Raw genomic sequence first — 23,000 nt, forward strand, 5'->3', positions numbered from 1 at the left:
TAAGCGTACCACTATCCCGGTGGAGGATAGCTGTGCCTTTTCAGATCCAATGGATAAAAAGTTAGAGGGTTACCTTAAGAAAATGTTTGTTCAACAAGGTTTTATATTGCAACCCCTTGCATGCATTGCGCCTGTCACGGCTGCGGCAGCATTTTGGTTTGAGTCTCTGGAAGAGACCCTTGACTCAGCGCCATTAGATGAGATTACACACAAGCTTAAAACCCTTAAGCTAGCTAATTCATTTATTTCTGATGCCGTAGTACATTTAACTAAACTTACGGCTAAGAATTCCGGATTCGCCATTCAGGCACGCAGAGCGCTGTGGCTAAAATCCTGGTCAGCTGATGTTACTTCTAAATCTAAATTACTTAACATACCTTTCAAGGGGCAGACTTTATTCGGGCCCGGTTTGAAAGAAATTATCGCTGATATTACGGGAGGTAAAGGCCATGCCCTGCCTCAAGACAGAGCCAAACCTAGGGCTAGACAGTCTAATTTTCGTGCCTTTCGTAACTTCAAGGCAGGAGCAGCATCAACTTCCTCTGCTCCAAAACAGGAAGGAGCTGTTGCTCGCTACAGACAAGGCTGGAAACCTAACCAGACCTGGAACAAGGGCAAGCAGGCCAGAAAACCTGCTGCTGCCCCTAAGACAGCATGAAGTGAGGGCCCCCGATCCGGGAACGGATCTAGTGGGGGGCAGACTCTCTCTCTTCGCCCAGGCTTGGGCAAGAGATGTCCAGGATCCCTGGGCGTTGGAGATCATATCTCAGGGATATCTTCTGGACTTCAAAGCTTCTCCTCCACAAGGGAGATTTCACCTTTCAAGGTTGTCAACAAACCAGATAAAGAAAGAGGCGTTTCTACGCTGTGTACAAGACCTTTTACTAATGGGAGTGATCCACTCAGTTCCGCGGTCGGAACACGGACAAGGGTTTTACTCAAATCTGTTTGTGGTTCCCAAAAAAGAGGGAACCTTCAGACCAATTTTGGATTTAAAGATCCTAAACAAATTCCTAAGAGTTCCATCGTTCAAAATGGAAACTACTCGGACAATCTTACCCATGATCCAAAGAGGTCAGTACATGACCACAGTGGATTTAAAGGATGCTTACCTTCACATACCGATTCACAAAGAACATTACCGGTATCTAAGGTTTGCCTTCCTAGACAGGCATTACCAGTTTGTAGCTCTTCCATTCGGGTTGGCTACGGCTCCAAGAATCTTTACAAAGGTTCTGGGCTCTCTTCTGGCGGTACATTTCGGTGGCTCCGTACCTAGACGACATTCTGATACAAGCGTCAAGCTTTCAAACTGCCAAGTCTCATACAGAGTTAGTACTGGCATTTCTAAGGTCGCATGGGTGGAAAGTGAACGAGGAGAAGAGTTCTCTCTTACCACTCACAAGAGTTCCCTTCTTGGGGACTCTTATAGATTCTGTAGAAATGAAAATTTACCTGACAGAGGACAGGTTAACAAAGCTTCTAAATGCTTGCCGTGTCCTTCATTCCATTCAACACCCGTCAGTGGCTCAATGCATGGAGGTAATCGGCTTAATGGTAGCGGCAATGGACATAGTTCCTTTTGCACGCCTGCATCTCAGACCGCTGCAATTGTGCATGCTAAGTCAGTGGAATGGGGATTACTCAGATTTGTCCCCTACGCTGAATCTGGATCAAGAGACCAGAGATTCTCTTCTATGGTGGCTTTCTCGGCCACATCTGTCCAGGGGGATGCCCTTCAGCAGGCCAGACTGGACAATTGTAACAACAGACGCCAGCCTACTAGGTTGGGGCGCTGTCTGGAATTCCCTGAAGGCTCAGGGATCATGGACTCAGGAGGAGAGTCTCCTTCCAATAAACATTCTGGAATTGAGAGCAGTTCTCAATGCCCTTCTGGCTTGGCCTCAGTTAGCAACTCGGAGGTTCATCAGGTTTCAGTCGGACAACATCACGACTGTGGCTTACATCAACCATCAAGGAGGGACAAGGAGTTCCCTAGCGATGATGGAAGTATCAAAGATAATTCGCTGGGCAGAGTCTCACTCTTGCCACCTGTCAGCGATCCACATCCCAGGAGTGGAGAACTGGGAGGCGGATTTCCTAAGTCGCCAGACTTTTCATCCGGGGGAGTGGGAACTTCATCCGGAGGTCTTTGCCCAAATACTTCGACGTTGGGGCAAACCAGATATGGATCTCATGGCGTCTCGCCAGAACGCCAAGCTTCCTTGTTACGGGTCCAGGTCCAGGGACCCGGGAGCGGTCCTGGTAGATGCTTTGACAGCACCTTGGACCTTCAGGATGGCTTATGTGTTTCCACCCTTCCCGATGCTTCCTCGTTTGATTGCCAGGATCAAACAGGAGAAAGCATCGGTGATTCTAATAGCGCCTGCGTGGCCACGCAGGACCTGGTATGCAGATCTAGTGGACATGTCATCCTGTCCACCTTGGTCTCTGCCTCTGAGACAGGACCTTCTAATTCAGGGTCCTTTCAAACATCAAAATCTAATTTCTCTGAAGCTGACTGCATGGAAATTGAACGCTTGATTTTATCAAAGCGTGGATTTTCGGAGTCAGTAATCGATACCTTAATACAGGCTAGGAAACCTGTTACCAGGAAGATTTACCATAAGATATGGCGTAAATACTTACACTGGTGCGAATCCAAGAGTTACTCATGGAGTAAGGTTAGGATTCCTAGGATATTGTCTTTTCTACAAGAAGGTTTAGAAAAGGGTTTATCTGCAAGTTCTTTAAAGGGACAGATCTCAGCTCTGTCCATCCTTTTACACAAACGTCTGTCAGAAGTTCCAGACGTTCAGGCTTTTTGTCAGGCTTTGGCTAGGATTAAGCCTGTGTTTAAGACTGTAGCTCCACCGTGGAGCTTAAACTTAGTTCTTAACGTTTTACAGGGTCTTCCGTTTGAACCCCTTCATTCCATTGATATCAAGCTGTTATCTTGGAAAGTTCTGTTTTTAATGGCTATTTCCTCGGCTCGTAGAGTCTCTGAGTTATCAGCCTTACATTGTGATTCTCCTTATCTGATTTTTCATTCAGATAAGGTAGTTCTGCGTACTAAACCTGGGTTCTTACCTAAGGTAGTCACTAACAAGAATATCAATCAAGAGATTGTTGTTCCATCATTGTGCCCTAACCCTTCTTCAAAGAAGGAACGACTTCTGCACAATCTAGACGTAGTCCGTGCCCTGAAATTTTATTTACAGGCAACTAAAGATTTTCGCCAAACTTCTTCCCTGTTTGTCGTTTATTCTGGACAGAGGAGAGGTCAAAAAGCATCTGCTACCTCTCTATCCTTTTGGCTTCGTAGCATAATACGTTTAGCCTATGAGACTGCTGGACAGCAGCCTCCTGAAAGGATTACAGCTCATTCTACTAGAGCTGTGGCTTCCACTTGGGCCTTTAAGAATGAGGCCTCTGTTGAACAGATTTGCAAGGCTGCAACTTGGTCTTCTCTTCATACTTTTTCCAAATTTTACAAATTTGACACTTTTGCTTCTTCGGAGGCTGTTTTTGGGAGAAAGGTTCTTCAGGCAGTGGTTCCTTCCGTATAAAGATCCTGCCTGTCCCTCCCGTCATCCGTGTACTTTAGCTTTGGTATTGGTATCCCATAAGTAATGGATGACCCGTGGACTGACTACACTTAACAGGAGAAAACATAATTTATGCTTACCTGATAAATTCCTTTCTCCTGTAGTGTAGTCAGTCCACGGGCGCCCTGTTTTTTATGGCAGGTCTAAATTTTAAATTATACTCCAGTCACCACTGCACCCTATAGTTTCTCCTTTCTCGTTTGGTTTTCGGTCGAATGACTGGGTGTGACGTAGTGTGAGGATTTATTATATAGTTAATATGAACCCAGTTGTATCTACTCCACTCAGTCTCACACCAAACCTAGGTACCTTGATAAACTAGGAACCTTATTCTGCTCATTGACTGAGGGTGACCTGTTTAGGTCAAAAGTAAATTACAACTATCTTTAGTTGCTGGAGATATGCACAACAATGTGAATGTGCTAATACTCTCCTAAGTAATATAATAGCATTTGCTAAACAATAGATAATCTCTTTGGATATAGAATAAATTATAACTTTATGTAATTGAAGCTCTGTTAATATCTCTTTAAATAGATTGTAGCTTATCACTCAGGTACAATGCTTAAATGTTCAGGTTAGTAAAGTTCATATGCAACCTTATTTATGAATGCAGCAGAATTGTTATGGCAGTGTATTGTAAGCAGAAATAACCAGGATATATGCAGAAGATGTTAAACATGCACACTTTCCATTAGTAACGTATATGTATAAGCTTGATTTGTTAGTACATACAGTCTTAGGAACATATGAAATTAGCGTAACTTCAGCAATAACTTTATGTTTAGTACGATACCCAACACTTCATGACCAGCGTGTACTTGTGAAGACTTTGCTAGCTAGCAATAAGTTGTCCTGAGAAGCAGTGTAGAATCCGGCAACAGAGAGGAGCTGCGACACTGACTCCCGGAGTGCTGATGACGTCAGATGCCGAACTACTGCAGACACGCTGTATGTCAGTTAGCGTTTCAGAATGAAGTATGCTGTCCTGTGATTGAAGAGAACTTTGCAGATATAAAGTTAGAAAACAACTTGACGAAAATAGAGAGAGCTTCTTGAAAGTTGTGATCACTCCTCATGCGAATCAAATTACCAAGCATCGATGAATTAGAGAGGAGGGCTTATAAAGGCATAACGGTCATGTGATATTATGTTTAAAGGGACAGTGAATACGTGGAAAACATGAAGTATAGAGATTGAGAATTACTGTGATATGACAGGACACCCCCCTTAACGATCTGCTCCGCAGATCAGGGTTTGGGACGGTCTGGATGTCTGCGATGAAACAGAGATACCAATCTAGGGGCTGATAAGTTAGTGGATGGTTCCCAAGAATCCTCTTCTGATGAATAATTTTTCCACCGAACTAAATACTGTAGAGAATTCTTATAGAATCTAGAATCCAAAATGGAATCAACTTCATATGATACTTCATCCTCAATGAGTGTCGGAACTTGAGTTGTCAAGACTTGATCTCTGACTGGAACATAAGGTTTCAAAAGGGATACATGAAATGTTGGATGTATCTTAAAAGAACTTGGTAGTTGTAAAGTGACAGCATTAGCATTAACAATCCTAATAATTTTGTAAGGACCAATAAACAGAGAACCAAGCTTTTTACTGGGAATGTGAAGCTTCAAGTGTTTAGAAGACAACCAAACTAGATCTCCCACCTTATACTCAGGAGGTTTCGTTCTCCTTAAGTCATAATAACGTTTTTGCCTTTCTTGAGATTGTAGTAAAATCTGTTTTAGTTGAATGAATCCTTCAGCAATTGTATTCACAGTGTCATTTACCAAGGGACAAGAACTTTCTGATCTTTGAAGAAGATGATAGGAGGGATGAAACCCATAGTTAATGAAAAATGGAGTTGTATTGGTAGATGAATTAATGGTGTTATTATAGGAGAATTCAGCAGTAGGTAGAAGAGAAGACCAGTTGTCTTGCTGAAATGTACAGTAGCATCTTAGATATTGCTCTAAACTCTGATTAGTCCTTTCGGTCTGACCGTTTGTTTGAGGATGGTAAGCTGAACTCAAACGGCGATCAATATGCAAACTAGAACAGAGTTGTGTCCAAAATCGAGAGGTAAATTGTGTACCCCTGTCAGTCGTAATAGACTTAGGTAACCCATGCAATCTGACAATATGTTTGATGAACAAATCTGCTGTTTCTGAAGCTGTTGGCAAAGTGTGAATAGGTATAAAATGTGCCATTTTTGAAAAGAGATCCACAACAACCAGGATGACTGTGTTGTTAGAAGAGGGAGGTAGATCGACAATGAAGTCTAGGGCAATATCTTGCCAAGGTCTGTCAGCGATTGGAAGAGATAGAAGTAAACCATAAGGGTGAATTCTTTGAGATTTACATTTGGTACATACAGCACACCCTTGTATGTACTGTTTTACAGACTGAATCATATGCGGCCACCAGAAATCCCTTTGAATTAAATGAAGAGTTTTCTTGAAACCAGGATGTCCTGAAAGTGGAATATTATGTGCCATAGCTAAAATGTCATTCCTAAGAGATTCTGGAACATACAGTGCATGACCATGGTAGAAAAATCCATCATTACCTTTATGAATCCTAGAATCATTAATCAATGGATCATTCTGTTGTTGTTCTTTGAGAATAGATGTTTTCCCCACTAAGAGGCCAATGAATTTTTCTGGTGGTATTATTGAGTTTAGTTCAGAACTCTCAGTTAATGGAGTTGAATATCTAGATAGAGCATCTGCCTTTGTATTTCTTACTCCTGGACGATAAGTGATTATAAAATCAAATCTAGTAAAGAATAAACTCCATCTGACTTGTCTGGAAGAAAGACTTTTGTTAGTTTTTAGATATTGTAGATTACGATGATCTGTAAATATGATGATTGGAAATCTTGCGCCTTCTAATAGATGTCTCCAAAATTCTAATGCAGCCTTGATGGCTAGAAGTTCTTTTTCCCCAATTGGGTAATTAATTTCGGCCGAATTCATAACCCGAGAATAATATGCGACAGGATGAAGCATGTTGGTAGAAGAATCTCTTTGAGACAGAATGGCTCCTATTGCAAATTCGGATGCATCTACTTCTAATGTATATTGTTTCGATGGATCTGGGAATTGTAGAATTGGAGCGGTAATGAAACTATGTTTGAGAGCGTTAAAAGAATCATCTGCCTGTTGGTTCCAGTGGTATTTGTTATTCTTTCGGATGAGTAGTGTGAGAGGTTTTGCGATAGTAGAGAAACCTTTAATAAATTTTCTATAAAAATTTGAGAATCCTAGGAATCTCTGGAGCTCTTTCTTATTTTTTGGAATAGGCCAGTTAGTGATAGCTTGTACTTTGTTGTCCTCCATGGATATTCCTTTTGGTGAAATATGATACCCCAGGAAAGAAATAGTATCAGAATTGAATATACATTTTTCTGCCTTAACATATAAGTTGTTCTGTCTTAATCTTGAAAGAACTGTTCTGACATGTTGTATGTGATCCTCTTTGGAATTTGAATAAATGAGAATATCGTCCAAATAAATGACAATGTATGTGTCAAGTAAATCTTTGAAAACATCATTAATGAAAAACTGAAAAGTTGCAGGTGCATTGCACAAACCAAAAGGCATGACACAATACTCATAGAGACCATACCTAGTGCGAAAGGCAGTTAACCATTCATCACCTTTGCGAATTCTAATTAAATTATATGCACCTCTTAAATCCAGTTTGGTGAAAATGGTAGCACCCTGTAACCTCTCTATGAGTTCTGGAATAAGAGGTAAAGGATATCTATTTTTTATTGTACAGTTGTTCAGTTGTCTATAGTCAATTATAGGCCTGAGACTGTCATCTTTATTCTTCACGAAAAAGATCCCGGCACCAGCTGAAGATGTAGAAGGCCGAATAAAACCTTTCTTTAGATTTTCCTCAAGTTATCCTTTGAGATGAAGCAGTTCTGGTTCAGAGAGTGGATATATACGACCATAAGGGATTTTACTGTTTGGTTTTAAATCGATAGGACAGTCGTAGGGTCTGTGGGGAGGTAGAGATTGAGCTTCAACCTTATCAAAAACATCATAAAAATCTGAGTACTCTGTTGGTATATTTGTGATATCAACCTGTAATATAGTTTGTGATTGTGTACAGTGTTTTTTACAATATGGTGAGTCGAAGGAAATAGTACCACTATTCCATGAGATGGTTGGTTGATGTTTCTTTAGCCATGAAAGTCCTAGAATTATGGGGTACAAAGGAGAATGAATAACCTCAAAAGTACACAATTCAGAGTGACCTGATGAAAATGTTAATGATAATGGATCTGTATGATGGGTAACAGGACCTGAATTGATAAAAGAACCATCAACAACTCGAATAGGTAATGCAATTAATTTTTTAATTATAGGAATCTTGTGATTTTCAACAAAAGATGAATGAATGAAATTATTAGTTGCTCCTGAATCGATTACCACCTGGGCTTTAAGTTGATGTTGATCCCACTGTAGACAAACAGAAAGAGTAAAGTGAGATGAGTTTTTTATAACAGTCTCATTTAAATGAGCTATCTCTTGCTTACCCTTTTTTGATTTTAACAGAATTGGACACTCCTTTACTCCGTGGTCCTTAGCAGCACAATATAAACAAAGATTAAGTTGTCTTCGTCTAGCCTTTTCTTCAGGTTTAAGAGGACCTTTGACAAAACCTATCTCCATAGGCTCATCTGTTGAACGGACAGTGGAAACTGAATGAGAGCTATAGGCTTTCTTGGTGGATAATTCTGATGACCCTCTTTCAATCTTCCTTTCCCTCAAACGACGATCAATAGATATAGACAAGGTCATAAGATTTTCTAAGTCCTTAGGAATAACCACACGTGCCAATTCATCTTTTAGAGCATCTGCTAATCCAATACGGAATTGATTTGTCAAAGCTGGGTTATTCCACTGTGTGTCAGGTGCCCATCTTTTGAAATCAGTTATATATTCTTCTACAGGGCGTCTACCTTGTCGCAGATGTCTGATAGAATTTTCTGCTGAAGCTTGTTTGTCGTGATCTTCATATAGTAAGGACATGGCATTAAAAAATGATTCTAATGAGTTTAAGATAGGATCTTCTTTCTCATAGTATGCATTAGCCCATGCCTTGGCTTCACCAGTGAGATAAGAAATTACCGTTAGAACTTTAACCCTTTCGGTAGGATAGGTTCTTGGTTTCAATGAAAATAATAAAGTACATGAATTTTTAAAGTCTCTAAATTGAGTTCTGTCTCCAGAACATCTCTCAGGTGGACATATTTGTGGCTCAGGAGAAACAAGAGGTGATGGTAAAGTTTGAGCAGGTACATGATCCCTAATATATTTTCGTAATTCTTGATTTTCAACTTGGAGGTCCCTAAGACCCTGGATCATTATATCCATATTTTGAGAAAGGGTTCCAACACGGTTGGACAATTCAGTAACATCCATTATAGATACAAGTGGGTTAAGGGTGGCTTGGTAATATGTGAGGATTTATTATATAGTTAATATGAACCCAGTTGTATCTACTCCACTCAGTCTCACACCAAACCTAGGTACCTTGATAAACTAGGAACCTTATTCTGCTCATTGACTGAGGATGACCTGTTTAGGTCAAAAGTAAATTACAACTATCTTTAGTTGCTGGAGATATGCACAACAATGTGAATGTGCTAATACTCTCCTAAGTAATATAATAGCATTTGCTAAACAATAGATAATCTCTTTGGATATAGAATAAATTATAACTTTATGTAATTGAAGCTCTGTTAATATCTCTTTAAATAGATTGTAGCTTATCACTCAGGTACAATGCTTAAATGTTCAGGTTAGTAAAGTTCATATGCAACCTTATTTATGAATGCAGCAGAATTGTTATGGCAGTGTATTGTAAGCAGAAATAACCAGGATATATGCAGAAGATGTTAAACATGCACACTTTCCATTAGTAACGTATATGTATAAGCTTGATTTGTTAGTACATACAGTCTTAGGAACATATGAAATTAGCGTAACTTCAGCAATAACTTTATGTTTAGTACGATACCCAACACTTCATGACCAGCGTGTACTTGTGAAGACTTTGCTAGCTAGCAATAAGTTGTCCTGAGAAGCAGTGTAGAATCCGGCAACAGAGAGGAGCTGCGACACTGACTCCCGGAGTGCTGATGACGTCAGACGCCGAACTACTGCAGACACGCTGTATGTCAGTTAGCGTTTCAGAATGAAGTATGCTGTCCTGTGATTGAAGAGAACTTTGCAGATATAAAGTTAGAAAACAACTTGACGAAAATAGAGAGAGCTTCTTGAAAGTTGTGATCACTCCTCATGCGAATCAAATTACCAAGCATCGATGAATTAGAGAGGAGGGCTTATAAAGGCATAACGGTCATGTGATATTATGTTTAAAGGGACAGTGAATACGTGGAAAACATGAAGTATAGAGATTGAGAATTACTGTGATATGACACGTAGAGGGGAGGAGCTATATAGCAGCTCTGCTTGGGTGATCCTCTTGCACTTCCTGTTGGGGAGGAGTTAATATCCCATAAGTAATGGATGACCCGTGGACTGACTACACTACAGGAGAAAGGAATTTATCAGGTAAGCATAAATTATGTTATTATATATATATATATATATATATATATATATATATATATATATATATATACACAGTTGTGCTCATAAGTTTACATACCCTGGCAGAATTTTTGATTTCTTGGCCATTTTTCAGAGAACATGAATGATAACACAAAAGCTTTTCTTTCACTCATGGTTATTGTTTGACTGAAGCCATTTATTATCAATCAACTGTGTTTACTCTTTTTAAATCATAATGACAACAGAAACTACCCAAATGACCCTGGTCAAAAGTTTACATACCCTGGTGATTTTGGCCTGATAACATGCACACAAGTTGACACAAAGGGGTTTGAATGGCTATTAAAGTTAACCATCCTCACCTGTGATCGGTTTGCTTGTAATTAGTATGTGTGTATAAAAGGTAAATGAGTTCCTGGACTCCTGACAGACCCTTGCATCTTTCATCCAGTGCTGCACTTACGTTTCTGGATTCTGAGTCATGGGGAAAACAAAAGAATTGTCAAAGGATCTGCGGGAAAAGGTAGTTGAAGTGTATAAAACAGGAAAGGGATATAAAAAGATATCCAAGGAATTGAGAATGCAAATCAGCAGTGTTCAAACTCTAATCAAGAAGTGGAAAATGAGGGGTTCTGTTTGATAACATACTGCATTCATCTTGCCATCAATTCTGACCAAATTTCCTGTACCCTTTTGTTTAAATGATTTTTATTGAAAATTGGTACATTGAAAATGAACAAGATATATAATTTCAGTTACATCATAATAGCATCATAGCTGTTCACAGTGAAGACAGTCATCATTAATGATTAATCCAATTCTCATAAGAATTTTTGGGATTTTTTGAAGGAAGAAGTGAGTCATAACATATCATTAGAAGATATAAAAGAATATAGAGGGTGTTAGTAAGCGAGGGTAGGGAGATAGGGGTTAAAAGGGGGAATGGAGGGGGGAAAGGGTGTCCCGCCTGGCCTACTTTCTTTAAAATCACAGGGAAGAAAGTTGTTGTAGCTTATAAAAGTTTTGGGTATAGAATGTCGGGGGGATTTCCTGTACCTTTATAGCTCACACATCCCCAAAACTTCAGCGATCCACCTCTGTGTTTCACAGTAGAATGGTGTACCTTTCATCATAGGACTTGTTGACTCCTCTACAAATGTAGCGTTTATGATTGTGACCAAAAAGCTCAATTTTGGTCTCATCACTCCAAATGACTTTGTGGCAGAAGGTTTGAGGCTTGTCTCTGTGCTGTTTGACATATTGTAAGTGGGGTACTTTGTGGCATTTGCGTAGTAATGGATTTCTTCTGGCGACTCAACCATGCAGCCCATCTTTCTTCAAGTGCCTCCTTATTGTGCATCTTGAAACAGCCACACCACATGTTTTCAGAGAGTCCTGTATTTCACCTGAAGTTATTTGTGGGTTTGTCTTTGCATCCCGAACAATTTTCCTGACAGTTGTGGCTGAAATTTTAGTTGGTCTACCTGACCGTGGTTTGGTTTTAACAGAACCTCTCATTTTACACTTCTTGAACACTGCTGATTGGCATTCTCAATTCCTTGTATATCTTTTTATATCCCTTTCCTCTTTTATACAGTTTAACTACCTTTTCCCGCAGATCCTTTGACAATTCTTTTGCTTTCCCCATGACTCAGAATCCAGAAACGTCAGTGCAGCACTGGATGAAAGATTCAAGGGTCTGTCAGGAGTCCAGAAACTCATTGACCTTTTATACACACACACTAATTACAAGCAAACAGATCACAGGCGAAGATGGTTACCTTTAATATCCATTCAAACCCCTTTGTGTCAACCTGTGTGCATGTTATCAGGCCAAAATCACCAGGGTATGTAAACTTTTGATCATGGTCATTTGGGTAGTTTCTGTTGTCATTATGATTTAAAAAGAGTAAACACAGTTGATCGATAATAAATGGCATCAGCCAAACACTTACCATGAGTGAAAGAAAAGTTTTTGTGTTATCATGCATATTCTCTGAAAAATAGCCAAGAAATCATAAATTCTGCCAGGGTATGTAAACTTATGAGCACAACTGTATATATATAATATATGTATATATATATATATATATATATATATATATATATATATATATATATATATATATATATATATATAGAGAGAGAGAGAGAGAGAGAGAGAGAGAGAGAGAGAGAGAGAGAGAGAGAGAGAGAGAGAGAGAGCCAAGATGAGCACTCTCACTTCAAACTTCAGCAGCCAGGGTGCTAGTAGTTAATAGATATATGTGGCAAGAAACTTGCACTCACTGGGCTTTTTTTAACACCAAAATTTAATGTGACGTTTCGGAGATAGAGAAACGTCACATTAAATTTTGGTGTTAAAAAAAGCCCAGTGAGTGCAAGTTTCTTGCCACACACATATATATATATATATATATATATATATATATAAGTTGGAACCCCAATACCAAGTAAAATAGGTCTGTATAAGCTAGCCGAGAAAATTATTTAGAAAAGATAAACTCAGATTAACAAGCTTAACAGAAAATATAATTGACACTGTTATTCCGTTAGGTTAAATAACAAACTAACATTTGGGCAACAACTTTACAAAATTATTGGTGCAGTGTTTGGAGATGAGATGGAGATGAGACCGTGCATTACCTGGGATTGCTTGCGGGTATCGTGAACCTGTGTGACCGACTCGGGTAACTGGTGGGATAGGTGCGCGCAATATCCTGCCTCTCTCTCTGCCACTCTGCTGCAGGATGTTATGACTCCCCTCCTCGACCTTCTTTCCCCTCCCACTGTCTCACATCATCCTCCGTCTCTCCTGCAGACTCCACCTACCCGGTTTTTTTTTTTGTAACCCCGGGCTAAGCGCTCCTCTGGCCATCTTAATTTTTGTAAAGTCTGTGCTCACTGCTGCTTGCCGAGCCAGGGGAGCGCTTAGGCCGGGGCATTTGAGGCTAGTTCCGGGACACGGGACCCTATGCATAGCATTCAGTCTGTTTCATAAGCACAACTCCCTCACTGGTATCTGATTATTTGCAACTCCTACGGAAGGAAGAATGTGGCTCAGCATTTATTCCTTCTTCTTGTTTGAGTAAGGATTTGTGGCAGAGTCTCTCTAAAAAAAATCAACTTTAAACAACAGCATTAACATTAAGCAAAGGAGCATGGTAACTACTCAGTGTGCTGCTCTTTCACATGTGCAAAAACCCAGCGCTGTATATGTAGATTTTTTTCTGACATATGTATTTTTTTCTCTTATTTTTCCGGCCCACTGTATCATGTGACAGACATCAGCCAATCACAGACTAGTACACGTATACCCTGTGAGCTTGTGCATATGCTCAGTAGGAGCTTGTTCCTCTGAAATTGTGAATATATAAAGACAGAGCAAAATTTGATAATGGAAGTAAATTGTAAACTGCATGCTCTAAATGAATCATAAAAGTTTCCCTTTAACCAGCATTGTAAATTAAAAGAAGCAATTCAAGAATAGGCTAAAAAACGAAATAACATAATTTATGTAAGAACTTACCTGATAAATTCATTTCTTTCATATTAGCAAGAGTCCATGAGCTAGTGACGTATGGGATATACATTCCTACCAGGAGGGGCAAAGTTTCCCAAACCTTAAAAATGCCTATAAATACACCCCTCACCACACCCACAAATCAGTTTAACGAATAGCCAAGAAGTGGGGTGATAAAAAAGGAGCGAAAGCATCAAAAAATAAGGAATTGGAATAATTGTGCTTTATACAAAAAAATCCTAACCACCACAAAAAAAGGGTGGGTCTCATGGACTCTTGCTAATATGAAAGAAATGAATTTATCAGGTAAGTTCTTACATAAATTATGTTTTCTTTCATGTAATTAGCAAGAGTCCATGAGCTAGTGACGTATGGGATAGCAGATACCCAAGATGTGGAACTTCCACGCAAGAGTCACTAGAGAGGGAGGGATAAAATAAAGACAGCCAATTCCGCTGAAAAAAATAATCCACAACTCAAATCAAAAGTTTTAATATTTATAATGAAAAAGACTGAAATTATAAGCAGACGAATCAAACAGAAACAGCTGCCTGAAGTACTTTTCTACCAAAAACTGCTTCAGAAGAAGAAAACACATCAAAATGGTAGAATTTAGTAAAAGTATGCAAAGAAGACCAAGTCGCTGCTTTGCAAATCTGATCAACAGAAGCTTCATTCCTAAATGCCCAGGAAGTAGAAAATGACCTAGTAGAATAATCCTTTGAGGCGGGGACTTACCCGACTCCACATAAGCATGATGAATCAAAGACTTTAACCAAGACGCCAAAGAAATGGCAGAAGCCTTCTGACCTTTCCTGGGACCAGAAAAAACAACAAATAGACTAGAAGTCTTTCTAAAATCTTTAGTAGCTTCAACATAATATTTCAAAGCTCTAACTACATCCAAAGAATGTAACGATCGCTCCTTAGAATTCTTAGGATTAGGACATAATGAAGGGACAACAATTTCTCTACTAATGTTGTTAGAATTCACAACCTTAGGTAAAAATTGAAATGAAGTCCGCAACACCGCCTTATCCTGATGAAAAATCAGAAAAGGAGATTCACAAGAAAGAGCAGATAACTCAGAAACTCTTCTAGCAGAAGAGATAGCCAAAAGGAACAGTACTTTCCAAGAAAGTAATTTAATGTCCAGAGAATGCATAGGCTCAAACGGAGGAGCCTGTAAAGCTGTCAAAACCAAATTAAGACTCCAAGGAGGAGAGATTGGCTTAATAACAGGTTTGATACGGACCAAAGCCTGTACAAAACAATGAATATCAGGAAGATTAGCAATCTTTCTGTGAAAAAGAACAGAAAGAGCAGATATTTGTCCTTTCAAAGAACTTGCAGACAAACCCTTATCCAAACCATCCTGAAGAAATTGTAAAATTCTAGGAATTCTGAAAGAATGCCAGGAGAATTTATGAGAAGAACACCAAGAGATGTAAGTCTTCCAAACTCGATAATAAATCTTTCTAGAGACAGATTTTCGAGCCTGTAACATAGTATTAATCACTGAGTCAGAGAAACCTCTATGACTAAGAATTAAGCGTTCAATCTCCATACCTTCAAATTTAATGATTTGAGATCCTGATGGAAAAAAGGGCCTTGAGATAGAAGGTCTGGCCTTAACGGAAGTGTCCAAGGTTGGCAACTGGCCATCCGAACGAGATCCGCAAACCAAAACCTGTGAGGCCATGCTGGAGCCACCAGCAGTACAAATGAGCGCTCCATTAGAATTTTGGAAATTACTTTCGGAAGAATAACTAGAGGCGGAAAGATATAAGCAGGATGATAATTCCAAGGAATTGACAACGTATCCACTGCTTCCGCCTGAGGATCCCGGGATCTGGACAGATACCTGGGAAGTTTCTTGTTCAGATGAGAGGCCATCAGATCTATTTCTGGAAGTCCCCAGATTTGAACAAACTGAAGAAAAAACCTCTGGATGAACAGACCATTCGCCCGGATGTAACGTCTGGCGACTGAGATAATCCGCTTCCCAATTGTCTACACCTGGGATGTGAACCGCAGAAATTAGACAGGAGCTGGATTCCGCCCAAACAAGTATCTGAGACACTTCTTTCATAGCTTGAGGACTGTGAGTCCCCCCTTGATGATTGACATATGCCACGGTCGTGACATTGTCTGTCTGAAAACAAATAAACGATTCTCTCTTCAGAAGAGGCCAGAACTGAAGAGCTCTGAAAATCGCACGGAGTTCCAAAATGTTGATTGGTAATCTCGCCTCCTGAGATTTCCAAACCCCTTGCGCTGTCAGAGATCCCCAAACAGCTCCCCAACCTGATAGACTCGCATCTGTTGAGATCACAGTCCAGGTTGGACGAACGAAAGAGGCCCCTTGAATTAAACGATGGTGATTCATCCACCAAGTTAGAGATGATCGAACATTGTGATTTAAGGATATTATTTGTGATATCCTTGTATAATCCCTGCACCACTGGTTCAGCATACAAAGCTGGAGTGGTCTTGTGTGAAAACGAGCAAAAGGGATCGCTTCCGAAGCAGCAGTCATGAGACCTAAAATCTCCATGCATAATGCTACCGAAGGGAACAATTGAGACTGAAGGTTTCGACAGGCTGAAACCAATTTCAGACGTCTCTTTTCTGTTAGAGACAAAGTCATGGACACTGAATCTATTTGGAAACCTAAAAAGGTTACTCTTGTCTGAGGAATCAAGGAACTTTTTGGTAAATTGATCCTCCAACCATGTCTTTGAAGAAACAACACAAGTTGATTAGTGTGAGATTCTGCAGAATGTAAAGACTGAGCAAGTACCAAGATATCGTCCAAATAAGGAAATAACGCAATACCCTGTTCTCTGATTACAGAGAGAAGGGCACCGAGAACCTTTGAAAAGATCCTTGGCGCAGTTGCTAGACCAAATGGAAGAGCAATAAACTGGTAATGCTTGTCTAGAAAAGAGAATCTCAGGAATTGAAAATGATCTGGATGAATTGGAATATGCAGGTATGCATCCTGTAAGTCTATTGTAGACATATAATGTCCTTGCTGAACAAAAGGCAGAATAGTTCTTATAGTCACCATTTTGAATGTTGGTATCCTTACATAACGATTCAATATTTTTAGATCCAGAACTGGTCTGAAAGAATTCTCTTTCTTTGGCACAATGAATAGATTTGAATAAAACCCCAGACCCCGTTCCAGAACTGGAACTGGCATAATTACCCCAGCTAACTCTAGGTTTGAAACACATTTCAGAAACGCCTGAGCCTTCACTGGATTTACTGGAATGCATGAGAGAAAAAATCTTCTCACAGGTGGTCTTACCATGAAACCTATTCTGTACCCTTGTGAAACAATGTTCTGAATCCAAAGATTGTGAATCGAATTGATCCAAACATCTTTGAAAAATCTTAACCTGCCCCCTACCAGCTGCGCTGGAATGAGGGCCGCACGTTCATGCGGATTTAGGAGCAGGTTTTGACTTTCTGGAAGGCTTGGATTTATTCCAGACTGGATTAGGTCTCCAACCGGAAACTGTTCCTTTAGGAGAAGGGTCGGGCTTCTGCTCTTTATTTTGACGAAAAGAACGAAAACGATTAGCAGCCCTATAATTACCTTTAGATTTTTTGCCCTGAGGCAGTTGAAATTATAGAATCCAACTGAGAACCAAACAACTTATTACCTTGGAAAGAGAGAGAAAGCAAAGTTGACTTAGAAGTCATATCTACATTCCAAGATTTAAGCCACAAAGCTCGTCTAGCTAAAATAGCTAAAGACATATACCGGACATCAACTCTAATGATATCAAAAATGGCATCACAGACAAAGTTATTAGCATGTTGAAGAAGTTTAACAATGCTATATGCATTATGATCTGTCACTTGTTGCGCTAAAGCCTCCAACCAAAAAGTTGAAGCTGCTGCAACATCAGCCAAAGATATAGCAGGTCTAAGTAAATTACCTGAACATAAATAAGCTTTTCTTAAAAAAGATTCAATTTTCCTATCTAAAGGATCTTTAAACGAAGTGCTATCTGCCGTAGGAATAGCAGTACGTTTAGCAAGAGTAGAGATAGCCCCATCAACTTTAGGGATTTTGTCCCAAAACTCCAATCTATCAGATGGCACAGGGTACAATTTCTTAAACCTTGGAGAAGGAGTAAATGAAGTAACCAAACTATCCCATTCCCTAGCAATCACATCTGAGATAGCATCAGGAACTGGAAAAACTTCCGGAATTAACACATGAGGCTTAAAAAACGAATTTAAACGTTTAGCAGTTTTAGTATCAGGAGGACTGGATTTCTCCATATCTAATGCAATCAAAACTTCTTTTAGTAATGAACGAATAAACTCCATTTTAAATAAATATGAGGATTTATCAGAATCAATATCTGTAGTAGAATCTTCTGAACCAGAAAAAACCTCATCAGAATCAGATAAGTCAGAATGATGACGGTCACCTAAAAATTCATCTGAAATGTGAGAAGTTTTGAAAGACCTTTTACAATTACTGGAAGGAGGAATAACAGACAGAGCCTTCTTAATAGAATTAGAAACAAATTATTTTACATTAACAGGAACATCCTGAACATTAGATGATGAAGGAACAACAACAGGTAAAGGATTATTACTAATGGAGACACAATCTGCATTGGAAAGTTTGTCATGGCAACTAACACAAACTACAGCTGGAGAAACAACGACCACAAGTTTACAACATATGCACTTAACTTTGGTAGAACCAGCATCAGGCAGCGTCTGTTCATTAGTGGATTTTGATCCAGGGTCGGGATGAGACATCTTGCAATATGTAATAGAAAAAACAACGTATAAAGCAAAATTATCAAATTCCTTAAATGACAGTTTCAGGAATGGGAAAGAAATGCAAAATGATAAGCTTCTAGCAACCAGAAGCAATGAAGAGAAATGTCTAAATAATGTGAGTAAAAAAGACGCCCACATTTTTTTGGCGCAAAAAAATGTCTGAATATGCATGCGTAACAGAATACAACTTCCGGTGTAAATTACCGCGCCGGAAGTGACAATTTTTAGCGCCAAAAAAGACTAAATAAAAAGAAACATTTCCCGCCCCCGCGAGCCTAACAGCACGCAGGAAAAATGGCCAAATGAAAATTTTTCAAGGTAAGAAAAAATAATTAAATGCATTATCCCAATAATGAAACTGACAGTCTAAAAATAAGGAATACCGATTATCCTGAATCAAGGCAAATATTATAGACATATATTTAGAACTTTACATATAAAGTGCCCAACCATAGCTTAGAGTGTCACAAAAAATAAGACTTACTTACCCCAGGACACTCATCTACATATAGCAGATAGCCAAACCAGTACTGAAACGAGAATCAGTAGAGGTAATGGTATATAAGAGTATATCGTCGATCTGAAAAGGGAGGTAGGAGAAGAAATCTCTACGACCGATAACAGAGAGCCTATGAAATAGATCCCCTAGAGGGTAGACCATTGTTCTCAAATAGGCAACACTCTCTTCACATCCCTCTGACATTCGCTGCACTCTGAGAGGAAAACCGGGCTTCAACCTGTTGCGAAGCGCATATCAACGTAGAATCTAAGCACAAACTTACTTCACCACCTCCACGGGAGGCAACGTTTGTAAAACTGAATTGTGGGTGTGGTGAGGGGTGTATTTATAGGCATTTTTAAGGTTTGGGAAACTTTGCCCCTCCTGGTAGGAATGTATATCCCATACGTCACTAGCTCATGGACTCTTGCTAATTACATGAAAGAAAAGACCCTATTAAAGTGAAAATAAATCCTAGCGTTTTACAAACGCTAGGATTGACTTTTGAAACAAATAAAGGGGATTTTCATTCATGAAGTATAAGATACTTCATGTAGAAAGCTCCTTTATTTGAATCAATCGATCGCCGTTTTTAGCTGCTTCGGCAGCCCACGGCTAAAAATTTTTTGGCTAAGAGGTGACGTTTTCACCTCTTAGCCAATAGCCGTGCGGTAAATCCGGCTTGGCGCCCATGGGAGCCAGATTTACCGCACGGCTATTGGCTAAGAGGTGAAAACGTCACCTCTTAGCCAAATTTTTTTTTAGCCTTGCTCTGCTGTAGGATCTAAGAGCGGAGATTGGTTGAATCAAATAAAGGAGCTTTCTACATGAAGTATCTTATAATTCATCAATAGTAAATCCTAGCGTTTGTAAAATGCTAGGATTTACTTTCACTTTAAGTCATTCTGCTTAAAGGGACTGTCAACACCAGAATGTTTGTTGTTTAAAAACAAAGATCATCCCTTTATTACTTATTCCCCAGTTTTGTATAACTTAAAATGTGATATAAATTCACTTTTTTACCTTTGTGATTACCTTGTATCTATGCCTCTGCAAACTGCCCCCCTTATTTGAGTTCTTTTGACAGACTTTTATTTTAGCCAATCAGTGCTATCTCCAGGGTAACTTCACGTGCATGAGCTCAATGTTATTTATATGAAACACATGAACTAATGCCCTCTAGTGGTCAAAATGCTTTCAGATTAAAGGCAGTCTTCAAGGTCTAATACATTAGCATATGAACCTCTTAGGTTTAGCTTTCATCTAAGAATACCAAGAGAACAAAGCAAAATTGGTGATAAAAGTAAATTGGAAAGTTGTTTAAAATTACATTCTCTATTTAAATCATGAAAGTTTATTTTGGACTTGACTGTCCCTTTAAGAATGCAATTATGAAACCAACTGCTAAATATGGTACATCAAATTATAATCCACATGTAAACATACACAATCATAAAGGAAGGCCCCACTTTGAGATGTAATAATCCTGCACTTGTAAAGTCAAACCTTAATAAAGAAATGAATGCGAGATTGTACACACTATCACTTTTGTAGGATTTTTAGTACCATTTCCTTGTGTCTTAAAGGTGTATAGATAGAAATGCTCTATTATAGGCTGTCTACTGGACGTTCTCTTGTATGTAGATCATATGTTGGCTATATGTTATATTGTAGAAGTTGTTGTAGATAATGCAATAATTACCTTACATGGAGTAGCCTACAGCTATAAACAATATACAGGGTCTCCCTAACCCCTAGCCCATCGACAGCCGGGCAGGCCCTATGCCATAGCAACTCTAGAAATAAACATTGAGCACCATCTCCACAGATCATTTCTAGTTAAATATATTGTGTCATAAAGGGAGATGGAGAAAAAAAAATCCTTCCACCTTCTATAATGACTTTACAAAAATTTATCATGACTTCAGTATCAAGGGTATGAACAAGGATAATAAACAATGTCTGAACATATTAACACTATTGCAAAATGAGGTAGCATATATAAGCCAACCTCTAATTACTAGCTAGCAAGTATATATGACCCTTACCTAAATACCTCCTTATTGAACTAAAGCAACATGCAATTAAAAAATACAACATTTAATTTATAAGCCAAGATTATTCTCAATTTAGGGTAAAAGTCTCATATAGAAGTCTGCCACCTTTATAGAGACAAAACTAGGCAGTAACATATTTATATCCTGCAATCTAGCCAACTCTGACTTTAGAGGCTTTGATAGGCATATATTCAAAGGCCATGTCCAACTTATACGAATCCCAGCTATCATGTGTACAGGAACAATTATAAATCTCATCAAGTGCAGGAGACAAGATGTTAATCTGAGTCTTAAGGGATTTCCTAGGCAATAAAAGGCCTAAAAGTAGTGCAGTTAAACCAGCAAAACTCACCACCCTCTGATAGTTTTACAACATAGCTTAACTAGGTCCACAGTTATGGAGAACATCATTCTCTACATAGATGATCTGAGGGACCAATTTGATCATTTATATGTTGACTCTCCCTTTACATTTCCACTGTCAGCCAGGAGCATCAAACAGACAGTGCCATCACAATCAGTTAGTGCTACCATGTCCTCTATCAAAAAGTTTGAAAGTCCTCATGTTGTTCTATAACTAAACCAGGAGACAATGCTTTTTCAAATGCTGTTAGTAGGAGACTTTCTAACTTTAGAAAATGCTCATCTAATAGTTGCAAGATTTTGTCCTCCCATGTCGTGTGGAGTTTATGAAAGAGGCCGCCAACTCAGGCTTTAATATTCCAGTTCCTAGCTCTGGGGTCATAAATGCAGCCGGACCACTTAGGATAGAGCTATCTCTTGTAGATTAACCAATCTTGAAATTAGCAAGTGCGGATGCTGCATTAAAAGCCCAATAATTGTTGGATTATCATTTTGAGGAATCGTGTCCTTCTAAGAATGACTCCAAGAACCCTATTTCCATACTCCAGTGCCACCTCCTCACAGGAAATATGTCAAGTTTGCAGTAAATGGTTGAACTTCATACACATATAGTTTGCAAATCTTATGAAGCTTTGGATGGTTGGTCAATCAGGAAAAAAGCCAGCTTAAGCCTTCTCAGTCCACAAGGTTTCTGGTGCCTTCTTCAATACAGACAAAGGTATAGTTTCACTTCCTTGTGAAAATATTCAAGAGTTAAAAGGTGTTCCTTTTAGAAATTCAGAAATAGAAGATTTTAACAGCAATGCAATGGATGAAGTTGATTGACAAACTCACAACATTCATATAGTCAAATGGGCTCCGTGGAGAGCCAGGTCATTTCAGATTCATTTTCTTACGCATTGGTGAAAGGAGTTTGCACTAGCACATAAGATTCTGTTTTATCTTAGAGGGTGGCTGAAGAGCAAAAACCTCTCTCAAAGAGTGCCATGAACTCATCCCAAGTGTATAGAGTCACCAAGGATTCCAGGAGCAAAGACTGGAGTGCAGTCTGCAGACTAGATCATGTTCAGGGGTTTCTGCTCAAAAAGCCTACAACTGTGTTCTGGGTACCTGGTACATGTGCTGCTGTGAGGTAAGCCCACTTGAAAATGGATGCTACTGCCTATAGAAAACCAACATAATTATTTTTTATCCATGATATATTAATAAAAGTTATATTTTAATTATCCACAATAATTTGTTTATAATCTAACGCAGGATCAAGTGTGCCAATAATCCTTTTATCCCTCTCTCTCTCTCTTTTCTTAGGCTTTTTGAGCAGAAAGAAGATCCTTTCCACAAAGTGGTGTCTAAAAAGAGATGTTTCAGATCATAAGGAAATAGGGCCTTCCGAAAGTATGTCACATGGCAGATCATCACAATCTTCAAGTAAATAACTTTTTTATCAGGTATGCTTCACCAGGCAGTCTGGAGACAGATGCATTTGCCCATAACTGGGTGTATCCTCCATTGGCACTAATTCCACAGCTC

This window comes from Bombina bombina, chromosome 1, assembly GCF_027579735.1.
Source record: "Bombina bombina isolate aBomBom1 chromosome 1, aBomBom1.pri, whole genome shotgun sequence".
NCBI lineage: Eukaryota > Metazoa > Chordata > Amphibia > Anura > Bombinatoridae > Bombina > Bombina bombina.